The sequence below is a fragment of the Equus quagga genome, chromosome 1 (assembly GCF_021613505.1).
Source record: "Equus quagga isolate Etosha38 chromosome 1, UCLA_HA_Equagga_1.0, whole genome shotgun sequence".
NCBI classification, from domain to species: domain Eukaryota; kingdom Metazoa; phylum Chordata; class Mammalia; order Perissodactyla; family Equidae; genus Equus; species Equus quagga.
This window is the reverse complement of record NC_060267.1, coordinates 184733258-184747722: the sequence shown is the minus strand read 5'-3', so window position 1 is coordinate 184747722 and position 14465 is coordinate 184733258.

The following is a 14465-nucleotide window of genomic DNA, read 5'->3' as shown; positions in this document are numbered from 1 at the left end:
GCAAAGAAATCATTACGAATATAAACAAAGGCATACATTGCACCATTTAAATTCTGTTGCAAAAGAGCATTTAAGCAAATGGACATCTGTTCAGAATATAATGTTACGTGAAAAAACAACTTCCAAAATGGTTTAATATTAACTAACTTTTATTATGCTCTACTACGTGCCCGACAGTTGTCTTATCTGATTCAACCCCCACAATTCTGTTAGGTAGGCATCCTCATTTCCCCATATTGTGTGGCTTCTCTGAACGTGTTTCCTTGTCTATAAAAGGATGTGGTTGAGACAGTCAGCTGGCAGCCACATGCCTGGATTCAGGGCTGGCTCTGTGACTTACTGGCTATGTGACTTTGGACAGTTATTGTTTTCATCACAACCCACATTAAAAAAATATGGCTTCTGAAGCCCATCAGTAGTCATATGCACACACAGACACACGATATAAATGGAAAGAAAACTTCGCAAGCCAATGCTCATTCTTACCACCTTGGATACATTCTGATGTTTTCCTTTCTATACCTTTCCATTCCATTCCTTTCTGATCTGCTTTATTCTATTCCATTTTATTTTTTTAAATGATGGCTACAGCCTACCAAACACAACGCCCTAGTGGTACTCAGTAGATGGCAGTTGTTGTTATTATTATTCATTATTACTGTTGGCAGCAGCAGCAGCATTGGGATTGTGCAAGGAGGTAGTTAAAGCCAGTGTCTTCAGAAACGGCGGGGAAGTGGGAGACTCCACTTATTCGGACCTTACCCTGTGCTTCAGAGTGTGGAAGTAGTCCAAAACGCAAGGCAAACTTGCAACAGATCTAAGAAAGCGGGTGGGTTTGTTCCATGCTTCATAATAAGCTCAGCTGTCAGTGGGGGCAGTAAACTGGAAAGTTGGTCTAGGGAGGCAGCCAGAACTACACAAAGTGAGTCAGAAGGCTGCATTGGCTGAAAACCTTCAGAGGAATTAAGACCCAGTTACAGTGGACAGAAATTCAAAACCAGCCTAAAGGAAAGAGAATTTACTGGCTCATGTACAGAAAGATTCAGTAGTAGATGTACTGGCTTCAGGTGGTGTTGGATCCAGGTGCTCCACAGAGTCCTAGGAAGACTGCTTTTTTTCTGTGTTTTGGTTCTACTTTACTACATTGCCTTCACCCTCAGCCAGGTATTTCTTTAACAGTGGCCTCCGGCAACAGAAGCTCCACATCTGGAAGAAAGAGAATGTCTCTCCTGCCCAGTTCCAGTGAAAGCCCTGGGCCTGGCTCTCAGGGACTCACAGCGTATTCCATCTTGGACCCGATTGCTCCAGCCAGGGGGATAAGTTGCTGTGACCGGCCAGAACCCCAGAATCACATGGACTGAATGAGAAATAGGTGGGTTTCCAAAGGAAACCAGTGCAGAGAGAACAGACGTGGGTGTACAAAAGACAGACATGCCACCATAGTTAGTAACAGTTCAGGGCCAGACGGAGAGTCAGAAGACCACGTAGGCAGACAGCAGGACCCAGAAACACACATCAAGTCAGTGGTCACAAGGGGCTGAAATCCAGACACAAACCACAGACGAATGTTTGAGCAGTGAAGACTAAAGAATTCTGGATTCCAGTAAGCCTGTGTTCTGCCCGTCAGGAGATGCTCCCGAGACAAGGAGGAAAAAAGACACCTAGAGCAAGGGAGCTGCAGTGGACTATTGAGAATTATCTCATTCAATAAACAAAAAACTGCACCCCAGGTGGGCAGTAGTATTTCCATACACACACACCTGAAGAATGCCAGGTCTCACAGCTGGAAGGTGATGGGGTCAGTTTTCAACACTCTCTGTCTTACCCAAAGCCCACACTCTTACCTCCCCCTGAAATTTCCTTTCTCCATTTTCCCAACCACACCGAAGACTGTCAAGATTTATCACACGTCTCAGGGCTCTGTCATACTTAATTCACAGCAGCACTTTAGAATCTTTTAACATGGTCTGTAATTTGTTATCGATATACCTGTCAATGGTCTAAACTTTGTGGCTGATGCACTCTTATTGGCCAAAGAGGCAGCCTCCTCTGTATGAATTTTTGTTTATTTATACTTATGTATGTTTATAATATACTTGTACATGTTTATAAGACCACTGACGTTAGCGTTGCACTAGGCGATGAGCCCTGAGAGCAGTGGCCGTGGGTCGTCCCTATGCAGAGCCTCCTATGGCACCTGACCCATGCTCGGGGGACGGTGTCAGTAAGAAGTTCTGAACACACGCCCTCACACACGATGATGATGTAACTGTCCATTACGCTAGGCACTTGCTGGATGTGCTTCCACAAAACGTAGTCCTCATGTGAGCTCTGAAAGGCAGGCACAGCTTTTCCCATTTCACGGATGAGCAGGCTGAAGTTCAGGGAGGTGAAGAGTGCCTGATGTCACAGAAAAGCAGCAAAATTCACAGTCTAATCTGGGTCATCGGATCCCTCCACAATGTTGTGACTGAACACTGTGCTAAGATCTATGTTGACACCTAAAGTGACGATGAATCAGAATGTTTTAAATTGATGCTGTTCTGGAGAATTTAGAATACACAGCTATTAGATAATAATTCGATGATTCGATAGCCTTGTATTATTGACATTTTTCCTCGTTTTATGCTTTGTCTTTTTAACTAGAATGTAAAGTTCCTATGTGTACATGACTTTTTTTACTTTTTTCTATGCCTTATTATGTTGCTCAGATGCTTAACAAATAGTTCTGCCGGGTCACTTTCGAGCAGGACCAGGAGAAGATGTGCCCGGGAGTGAGGGGTGTGGACGTGCGGTGGAGGGGTGGGCGGGTGAGGCCAGATGGTGCGCTGACAGCGGGCCTGCCCTCAGCCCACTCTCCACACCCCACACACCAGAGGCTGCTGAGCCTGGTGCAGCCCCGGGGAAGACGGCTGACCCCACCTCCTGATTAACAGAAGAGGAGAATCTGACTGAAAAGAGAAACTTCCACAGAATGTTAGGTCCCAGGGCTTCAAAACTCCATTATTCAGCAGTCGAGAAGTCAGGAGGGCTTCTTCACAGCAGACAGAAATCAAAGGTGATGGGCGTGTCGTCCCATTCCAAATGCCACAGCACCACGCACACGAGAACGAGGAAAACACTTAAATGGCATTGGAGTCTAGAAATGAGAGAGCGTCTGAATCTGCTGAATGCGTTTTTTCCCAGCCACGAAATCATCTGTATCAGGCAAGGCTCCTCCTTGGAAATGAACTCATTTATCTATTATGCTTCACAGGTGAAGAGATGGCAGAAACTCCTTTTAGAGACAAAATTGGAGAAATTCCCTGATGTGCAAGAACCTGAGAACAGCCCGCTTGCCTCTGGGGAGCCCGCGGGCTGCTGCTTAGTCAGGAGACTTGAGAAGCAATGAGACGATCTCCCCGGTGCCTCTTCATCTCAGAAGTGAGCTTTCTGTGGGATGACTGCCGCTCTGGAAAGCAAATGCTGCTCTGGAGACAGGTATAGTGAGTGACACGGAATGTCCCTTTGTTTTGTTCTCTGCAGCTCCGTTTTTCTTCACTTGTAAATTCCTGTACAAGTCTGGGCCTTTGGTGAAAGTGAGAGCTTCAACTTCACACCAGTCAGTTACCAGGCGATTGGCCCTAACATGAAGAATCCTTCACAGAGCCAATATTGCAAATAAGTCGGATCAAGTCAGGCAATCAGTTTCTAGAGGGTATTAACCTTCCGTAAGACGTGTTGTGATATTTGATGTGGCGAGAACTCTGTCAGGGTGGAGGAACTTTCAGTCAAATTTGACTCATGGCTTAATTTGATTTTACGAGAAATACATGCGTATGTCTCGACTTCTCTGCTTGGTTGTGGATTCCTTGTATGTGGGTCTTGCATCTTCTAGAACTTGGTATTTCGCAGTGTATTCCAACGTGCCTTGGATACAGAAGGTTTAAAACAACTTTTTGAAATGTTCACAAACTTACAGAAAAGTCTGTTTTTTTCTGGACGCATAAGAGAATGTTGCAGTACCACGCCCAGTCTCTGCTGAATATTTTAATGTGCATTTTCTACAAATAAAGACGTTCTCCCACATAACCACGATGCCATCAAGATCACAAGACCAGCACTGATGTGTGATTAAACCTAAACCTCAGACCTCATTCAAGTTTTTCCAAGTGGCCCAATAACGTTCTTTATAGCAAAAGGATCAATTTCAGGATCACGTGTTGCATTTGGTTGTTATTTCCGTTTTCCAGTCTGTTTTCACCTTCATGACCTTGATAACGTTTGAAGGTTACCAGCAGGTTATTTTGCAGAGCATCCTGAATGTGGGTGTGTCTGATGTTTCCTGGTGACTAGATTCGGGCTGTGTATGGTTGAGGGGCTACAGCTGGGGAGTGCCGCCTGTTCTCTCACTGCATCCTGTCGCGTGACACATGGTTTCAATTTGCCACAATATTAAAGATTTTCACTTTTGTCACTTGATTAAAGTGGCTTCTGCCAGGTTTCTCCACCGTAAAGCTACTCTTTTCACTCTGCAGTTTATAAGTGCTTTGTTGGGAGTCCTTTCAGACTCTGTAAATATTCTCCTTTTCGTCAAACTCCCAATTTATTCATTCACTTATATCTCTTTAGTCTCATGGTTTCAATTTTATTCAACTGAATTCATTTTACTCAGTGATCCACTAATATCATTATTCATTTTGTTCAAAGTTTCCCCAATTTGGCCAATGGGAACCCCTGCAGGTTACTTCTGTGTCCTTTTGACACGTTTCTATTGGTTTCTGAAGGGTTTTTTTAGGTGTTGATCACCTTATACTTTCTCTCCCAGGATCTGGAATCTATCGTTCTTCCAAGGAGTTCTGGATCCTCTTTAGCAGAGAATAGTACTGAGGAACCAGCGTCTGGGTGCTGGCGCTCCTGTGGTCCCAGAAGAGTGAGCTGAGGGCTAGACGTATGTGCACACACTCACACCACAGTTATTTCCCTCTCCACCTGTGTTTATTCAGAGCAGGAGTTCACACTGATCCCACGGATGCCAGCCCGTCACAGAGTCATTCTTCTTTTTCCCTTTAGGGTGATTCTCCACTCCAAGAGTAAGAAACTGGCCCTTGTTTTCCTTAATGTATTTACTTAATTTATTCACATGTGACCAATTCCTGCATTCCCTGCCCTCCATTGGCTCCTTCTCTGCTCCGGTGGCCCTGTCCCCTTGGCTCTCCTCACCCAGCTCCCCCACCCACATGGGGCTGCCCTTGATGGAGACCCCTTCACCTACTGGCCCTCGCGCTCCCACTCGAGCTGCCCTCAGCGTAAGCCCTGCCCTCCTCGACCAGGCTCCGACAGCTGCTCCGAGCTCCCCCAGGAAGGGGGTGCCTCTCAGGCCACTTGGGTCCTACACCCTGTGGTTGGTGGGGGGACGGTAGTGGTCCCCAGAGCTGTAGGATCGAAATTTCAGGAGAGGAGAGAAAGGAAGGAGGAAGGGAAGAGCTTTTTCATTTTTTTCTTTAAATGTGTTTGAATGAATGAATGAATGATGCGTTACTTTCCTAGGGTTGTCCTAATGCGTTGCTGCAGACTGGCCAGGTGAAAAAGACAGGAGTTCGTTGTCTCGCAGCCCTGGAGGCAGGAGTCTAGAAGCAAGGTGTCGCCACCTGCTCTTTGCAGAGGCCCCCAGGGAGGCCCTTCCTGCCTCTTCTTACCTCCTGCTGGTGCCTCTCAGGCGGGCAACACCAGTGTCTGCTTCCCTCGTCACGTGGCGTTCTTCCTGTGTGTCTGTGTCTCTTTTCTTCTTCTAAGGACACCAGTCACATTAGCTTAAGGGCCCGCCCTACTTATTAACTTAACTAATTACATCTAATGAACTAATATATGAACGGATGAATGAATAGTATTTGGAAACCAAGCTCTGGGTGCTAGGCACTCCTCTTGCTTGGCCACTTTTAAGAAAAGTCTCCTCCATGGGATTTGCAGATGCTTAGGCTCCTCGGGGCTCAGTCCTGAGCCCCCTTCTTCACCTTCAACTCTCTCAACGGTTCCCACGCTTTCACGTAACGTCTCCACTGCAGCCCCGCCGCTGCTCCAGGTCCCCCCTGGACCTCGCCTCAGCTTTAGATTTACATACGTGCCACCTGCACAAGTCCACTCGGTTGTTTCACAGACTCAAAACAAAATCTTTACTTCCCTGCGCTCGCCCACCTCCACCCAAAAACAGACCTTCTCGCATCTTTTCCATCACAGGCAGCTCAAGCCAGAACTGCCAGTCAAACCTGATACTTAATCTTCCTTCAAATATTTTTTCTAGGGCATCTCCACAAATTCTCTATCTTCTGCTTACTCCACCTGTCTTCTTTCCGTCTCAGCTGCCACCATCCTGGTCAAACCTCCATTCGCTCCCACCTGGTTGACTGCGTTTGCCCCGAACTTCTACCCCAATTCTTATTGTGCCCCTCCAATCTGGTCTCCCGAATATAGCCAGGGTGACTCTTCAAACAAACAACTTTCATTGTAATTTTTTTAGCCATATCCCAAAGTAGAAAAAATAGCATAATGACCCCCATCTACCCATCAGCTGGACTCAACAATGGCCAGCGCCTTGCCCTACTCGCTCCTTGCTGCTTCACCCCTCCCTCCCCACTGCGCCCCCTTCTCTCCCTCCCTCCTTCTCCACCTCATTTCTTCCTCCCTGCCTCCCTCACTTCTCTCTCTCTCTTTCTTTCTCTTCTTTTTATTATTTTTATAGATGTATTTTTACAGGAAATTCCTGACATCATATAAGTTCACCTCTAAATACTTCCAAAACATCTCCAAAGAATAATGCATAAGAGTATTTTCTTATATTGCTGCAATACCATTATCATATCAAACCAATTAAATCAAACTAAAAATAATTCCTCAATATCATCTAATCCTCACTCCATATTCAAATTTCTTTAATTGTCTAAAAAATATCCTTTTACATTTTGTTACAATAATCATTTAAAAATAGGGATCGTGTTCTAGCCAAGATGGGATAGCCCATTCTTTCCAGGTCCTCCCTTTTGCAACCAAAAAACCCTGGAGGTACCACAACAAGTGGCACAGGAAGAATCTGGAAGGACATGGCAATGAGCTCCCTGAGTTTCTTTATTGTCTCTATATGTTCCAGACCAGTCGTTCCCTCCAAACTGGAACGGCCAAGAGGCACGGACAAAAAAGCTCCAAGAAAAGCCTGTTCCTATGACCAAAGAATGGCCTAACAACAGAACATCTTTTTGGTAAAAACTGCCCTTCCCCAGCCAAACACCAACAGAAGAACTGCCTCCCTTCTGTAGCTTTCGTGGGGCCAAACTGGAAGCTGATTTTTCACCCCTCCTTGGTCCTCACCCCACGGGAGCAGGCGGCGGTGCTCTGATTCTCCTGTGCAGCAAAGTTGGTGACACTGGGGGGGAGCTCATCTTCTACCTCCCGCTCAGCAGAAGCCGTTGGTGCTCTGATTGCCCTGCCTGGGTAGTGATGTTGGGGCTGAACGAGGAGCTGATCTTTCCACCAGAAGCAGCAGCACACCAGTTCTCGGGCCGGGGTATCGGTGGGGTCCAGTGGAAACTGAGCCTCCACTCCCATCTGACAGGGAGACTGAGTCAATGCTTCATTATCCCCCACCCCTGGGTATAAGCAGGGCTCAGTGGGGAGCCGAGCTCCTGCCCGAACGAAGTGGTGTGACTCAGCCCTCTGCTTACCCCGTCCTTGGTATCAGCAGGGCCTCACGGGGGGCTGAGGTTACGCCCCCAGTCAGATGCAACGAGATAGAGCTGGTTGGTGCCCTGCTTTCAACAGGAAGGTGTGAGCAGGGCTGAGGGGGAGCTGAGCTTCCCCCTCCCCGTCTGCAACAGGGCAGTGTAAGTCGGTGCTCCACTTTTTTGGAGGGTGGTATGGGCAGAGCCCAGCGAGCAAACAGCTGAGCATGCGTAACCACACAGCCCTTGCACTATATCTCAACAGGGTGACTGCTTGCTAAACAAATAAGATTAAATAGGATCCAGAGTCTCATAATATAATATTCAAAATGTTCAGGATGCAATTGCAAATGAAAATCACTCATAGCAACAAGTCACAACTTGAACATGAAAAGAAAATCCACAGATGTAAACACCAAGAAGAATTAGATGTTGGGATGACCTGACAGCCATCGTAAAAATGTCTCAACAAACAATAACAAATTCTCTTGAGAGAATATCAACAAACACATAGAAGTCGTAAAAAAAGAACCAGTTGGAAGAGATATAGATGGAAAAAAATACAATAACTGAAAAAAAAACTGACTAGGTAGGCTCAATATTAGATTGGAGACGGCAGAGGATAAAATGAGTGAAATTGATGGAGGGCAAATTAACAGAATTTACACAATCTGAACATCAGAGAGAAAACAGATGGAGAAAAATAAATGAGCAGAGTCTCAGAGATGAGTGGAACAGGAACCAAAGAACTAACGTTGATGCCACTGGGGGCCCGGAAGCAGAGGAGAGGAGTGGCACTGAAAAGCGTTTGAAGAAGTAATGGCTGAAAACTTTGCAGAGTTGGCAAAAGACGTAAATTTAAAAATTCAGGAAGATGAATGCAAAGAAATCCATTCCCAGACACATCACCATTAAACTTCTGAAACAAATCGCGAAGACAAAAACATCTTCAAATATGCATCAGATGATGGCATTCTCCTGCTTAAAACCTCCAGCGGCTTCCCCCGTGCCCAGGATGCAGAACTAGGTTCTAGGGCGGCACTTTGGGTTCCTACTCTTCAGCGCTGTTGAGGATAGCAGAGGTCCAGACACAGAAATAGCCAGCGGCTCGGGTCAGTTCCCAGCCGTGAGGCTGTGCCTGTCTTCTCTCAACCCCCTGGTCCCGCTGGTCCTAGCTGAGCTGCAATCTAGGCGGCAGGACAACTTTTTTAAGCTTCCTTTCATAAGTAAGGAAACATGAGCCATGGCACTTATTCAAGCAGTGAACCTGGCTCTGGGTGCTGCATCCCCAACTCATCACTTTACATGAAACTTTCAAGTCGCATTACCTGGAGGTGACAACCTCCCACAGCCTCTGCCTGCTTCTGTCCCTGGAGCCCAACAGACATTGAATCCACTCACTACTGTTCATTTCTGCTCCCCTTCTGTCCACGGGCATGTTATCTGATTACACAGAGTCTTAATTTCCTCATGTATTCATCCACTCTTCTTGTGAACAGATATTCAATGAGTGCATAATACGTGCTTAATATTTGGGAAGAACATATGCCAATTAGACCAATAGATTCTGTTCGAAAGACATTTAGAATTTGGTACGAGAAATAACACAGGTGCATTCATAAAAAGCCAGCTTTACAGCGCTGGCTGAATGGGAAGGACTTTATGGGTTAACTCGTTTAAAATCCACAACAACACTGTGAGGTGAGTGCTATTATCTCCCAGTATTTTTATGTCACTTTGAGGAACGCTGAGGTCAGGTGACTAAGTCACTCGAGGCAAGACAGCTTGTTCACAGGGGACCAGGAAGGGGCACAACAGGAAGTCGGTCAGAGGCTAGGTGGTTGCATGGCTGGCCAGGGCACTTGGCTCGGATGCAGAATCTTTGAAAGACCTAGAGCAGGAGTGTGACCACATATGAAGAGAGTCAGTCTGATTTTAGCCAACAGGCAGCGTGGACCAGATTACAGGGCCCGTAGTGAGGAGATTACGAGGCACTGGGGCCCCAGGAAACCTGGTGGTCATGAGAATGGACCAGAAAGTACGAAACAACAGCGTTCAGCGACAGCTTAGAAATAGAGGTAAAGAGGACAACAGCACGTTGGGAAGGATGCCAGAGCCCCTGGACCGAGGCGGGGGATTGGAGCTTTGTCACAGGCTCGCTACTAACTAGTCGTGTGTAACTTTGGGCAGGACATTTTTCCTCTTAATTCTGCTTTCTCAGTTTTCAAAGGAAATGCAATTAGACTACAGGCTCTAAAGTAGAAGTCTTTTTTTAAAAAAAGAAACCAGCAAAGCATTTTATAAAAATTGAATGGACTGTCAACATTTGAATGTTGGGATTACACACAAATCTGGATTTCCGGGTTTTCTTGAAAAACTGGAAGATCTGGCAGCACCAGGCTCCTGATCTCACAGGACGGCAATGTGCTTCACCCTGAGAAGCAGCTGTCCGTCCAGCGGGGTCTCCCGCCTCCCCGCCCCCATCCCCACCTTTGCTTCAATCCTACGAGTCGTATTAGCAATCTGGGCCCGGAAGGTATTTAGACACTTTTAGCCCTGGACTAGTCAATTTTCCAGATTCTTTCATTTGTAAATCTTGTGATTCTGTAACTCTCATATACACATCCTAAAAAAATGGGGGAAAGTGGTAACAATAATGGGTTTAAGAGCTTATTTTGTGTGCTATGTTCTAAGTGCTTTATTTATATTATCTCATTTAACCCTCTCAACAACCCTTGACATGAGCATAATTTTCATCATTATCCCCATGTTGCAAATTACCCCAGAGAGGCTAACTTGCCCAAGGTCGTGCGGTGGCTCAGTGGTGAGTCAGAACTTGAACCCAACAGTCGACTCCAGTGCTAACGCTTCCAAGCATGAAGCCCTGCAATGGGAAGGTCAGTAAATTCTAGAGAAAGGCTAGTGGGTTCCAGGAGTCTGGGAGGATGACGGTCAGTGATCATTGAGGCCACGAAGGGGACGAAGACGGTCAAGATTCTTGCTGCCCTCAAGACAGGAGGGAGAGGCCTGGGCCCTCGTGAATCCTCAGCCACCATCCCACCGCGCAAGGCGAGAGCTGGTGTGGTCCTGGTGGATGAAGCACGAAGAGACGGAGGAAGAAAGGCCTCGTAAAGGGGTGAAGAATTACAGGGGAACGGAAGCCAGAGGGACAGCTCGGGTGGGGAGGGGCACGATAAAGCCAGACACGCGGCAGCTTTGTCTTCTGCCAGCAGCTAAGCGTGTGGGGGCTTGGGGTCTGCGCAGCGGACGGGGAGGCGGATGAGATATCATCCCACATCCATCAGATCGAGTTCACAAATGATGCTGAGCAAGCTGTTCTCACAGGACTGTCCAGAGAGCCGCTGGGCAACGGAGCTGCAGGCAGGGCCAAATGAGTATTTCAAACGGATGGTTTATTGACTACAGACATCTAAAACATATACTATATTTCAACAAAATATGGAAAAATGTACATAAGTCTTCAGGAACTTATGACCCATGAAAAAGCTTAGATATGAAGCCACAAGTGGCATATTTTTCCTAAAACGTATACGTAAGCATTTTCCGTCTTTGATTATCATAATTTTCATTTCTCCTTTTCTCTTTCATTTTTAAATTCCTTTTGTGAAAAAAATAGTTATGGAAGATTATTTAAAAATTACAATTGGTAAGAGGCAAATGGAGCACACATCTAAAGGGACAGGACAGTCTTTGACAATAATGGGCCGACAGATACGGTTTGGGGATGTGGCATCTGCTAACGGTTTGGGAAGAGTTGATAATAAACTAGGTTCAGGACTCTATTTTGTCTTTCCACTCAGGAAACACTTTTAAACACCTATTTGGTGCTGGGACTTGGGTGGGAGGCAGAGGGAGGAAGATAATCTGATTAAAATTCAGTGCAGCTTCAAGGCATCTAGAATTTGCTCCCATTATCTGAGGCCTGGAGACAGTGGTGGACGTTCAGTTCAGCTGGTTTGGGTGGATGATTATTGCTCCAAAGTGAGGACTGACCCACTGCCCCAAAAACAGCCCCCCCGACCCCTCCTCCTTTTACCTGACACTACACGTCGGAACAGGATTGGGCAGATATCACACCTCCAGTCTGACACGCTGAGCAATGCCGTTCGCTCCCTCCTCCCAAAATGTGCGAACTATACGTAAGCCACAATGTCCAATTTCTGTTTTTCTAATCAGTTCATAAAACGGGAAATGGTTGAGCCAGCTCTGCATAAACGGGCCTTCTTCTCCACGTCTGCTAAAACTGCTTTCAAAAGGACACGGGGTGTTTCCAGGGCGGCATTCGTGGCTCATGCTGACTGTTTTTCACTTCAGGAAGAGGTTAAGACAACCGTGACCAGGATTGGGAAGGCAAGAATTTGTGAGAAAGTGAGGTAAGGTTTTAGATCAGCTCCTATGACCCACTAGTACCAGTTTTTCTGAAAAGTCCTATAATCAGTTGATGTGTCCAAGGAGTGGCTTGGCCTGACTTCCATCATTGTCCCCAAAGGCACTCCAAGTAAATTTCCTATAAAATCTATGTGAAAACAGTGGGTTTGCTAGGCAAATGCAGGTTCACAAAAAGCCCACAGTGCTCTCTTCCAGCCAGAATGACTCCTCTGAGCGCCTCTTACATAAAACTTCTGAGGCAGCCACCAGCTAAAATTCATTTTTGAGAAGCTTTAAAACTGCTGCCAAGCCACACCCACACCTCATCCTGGTGCTATCACCTCAGTCGATCCTCAGGGCTAACAAAGCTCCTCTTCCAACCACAAGCCCTGCTGTGAGGACCGAATCAGTGATGCACGGTGAGGCAGGAGTGGTTTAGCCACTATGCCCGGGAAGACAACAGGACGGCGTTCTGATGGTGGGAAAGACAGGATGTGGATCTTTGTCCCCCCGGCAGAAGCAGGCCTGCTTGGGCGGGGGCTGCATGGAGACGCTCAGGGAAGAGCAGGACCAAGACCCCAAGATACATCTCTTCATTTCAGTTTTTGCCTTGGATGGGCAGTAATAGTGAGCCAGAGGGAGCCGGCTCTTAGAGGTCAGTTGGTCCTTCTCTTAAAGCGGGTTACGTGGTCTTTCCTCCAGGCTCCTTCACGAAGTTGCCTGTAGGCTTGAGCAAGTCACTCCGTGCAGCTCCGTCTTCATCTGGCCACAGCTCTGTCCTCATGTGCGAAGTGCAGCCTGGATCCCATCTCCACGGCATCTCCCAGCTCCATGGGGACGTGTTTCTAGATGGGATCCTTTGCAGTTGACTGAGGTCCCGGGGCCGCCAGTGATGCCCAGACCAAAGGTTTGGAGTTGCTGTGTTCATCAGAAACGATAACGGGCCATTCTGATATAAAGAAGGAGGAAACAGAGACTGGCTTGGTGCTCCTAGCTTAAAGCTGACTGCATTTTGCTGAGTGAAGCCAGGCTAATTTGGGTGAAGGGGTTCAAAGTGGGTGAGGTTCTTTATTTTGTCCAGCACCTTCAACTACACAAAACTGTCTAAACTGCAGCGAATCCATTGCAATAGTCAAAGAAAACATGGCTTAAGCCTTAAAGAGTGAAATAAGCTGTAACATTCTGAGCTGTTTCTTCTAGTTTGACTGAAAGAATTAAACGTCGTCATTCTTAAGATACGAGTTCTTTAAGTTGTTCATATAAACAAACGTTTTTTTTCTAAATTTTGAGAACTAAGAAGACTCATACATAAAACCCTGAGAATTGCTGTGACTAAAGCCCCATATTTATACATCTCACATATTTCTGTGCTGTGTTAAATCAAGGATGTATAACTAATATCGTGAGAATACGGCAAATGGGGTGTAGAAGGAAACAGTTTATAAACTTTAGAGTCACTGTCACTAGTAGAAGGAAATACATAAGCTATTTTCATGTAATCAAACACGCATGAAGAGTTTCCACTTGCACTGTGGGCGTGGATCTGAAGGCAGCATGGGACAGTGGTGGCGCCGGCTTTAAAGATGCCTATTTCCTCGGCATATGGGGAACACGTGGAATTAACTACATAGAAACGTTCATCTGAAGACTAAATGACTATGTGAGCATTCGACTTCCAGGCAGAGATGGTCTTACTCATTTTTCAGTTCTTGGTGCTTCCAACAGCACCGGCCGCACAAAAGGCATTGGGAATATTTTGAGAGAGGAGGGAAAAGTTTTTCCTCAGAAAACACTTGGGAAGATGGTTACTGTTGCTTGAAACTGAGGAAGAACTAAACATTTTCAAAAAACAGTAAAAATCCATAAACAACACCCAGATCATTTTACCGAGTGCCGTTGAAGTTGCTCTTTTAATGAGCGTTTATTCTTGACCCCGACGCGCTGGGTAACGCGCTGGGCTGACACGTTGGGGGATGTTGGTCCGGGGGCGATGAACACACACGAGCAGCGGGGCCGCGACGTCGAGTGGGGCGAGGGTGCGCTGTGTCGCGTTCAGAGGAGGTACCGGTTCTGGCTGATGGAGTTTACTGAATTAGCCGTACGCCCGAGGCACGTTAAACCTCATTTCTCTCCCGAAGGTGGGCATTATTACACCCACCTCACAGATGGCGAGCCTGAGGCTCAGAAGGGCGAGCCTGCGAAGAATGCAGAGCCGCCTCCTGGGCTGGATGCAGGGGGCTCTTGTGACCACCGCACGACGCCCTGGGGACCAGAGCAGGTGCGTGCTGCACAAGGCTGGGCCGCACAGGCCTGGTTTGAGGTGGCGTCTGGTCCCGTGAAGTGCCCCTTGATACCAGTGCTCTGTGACCTTCCTGCCCTCCCCTC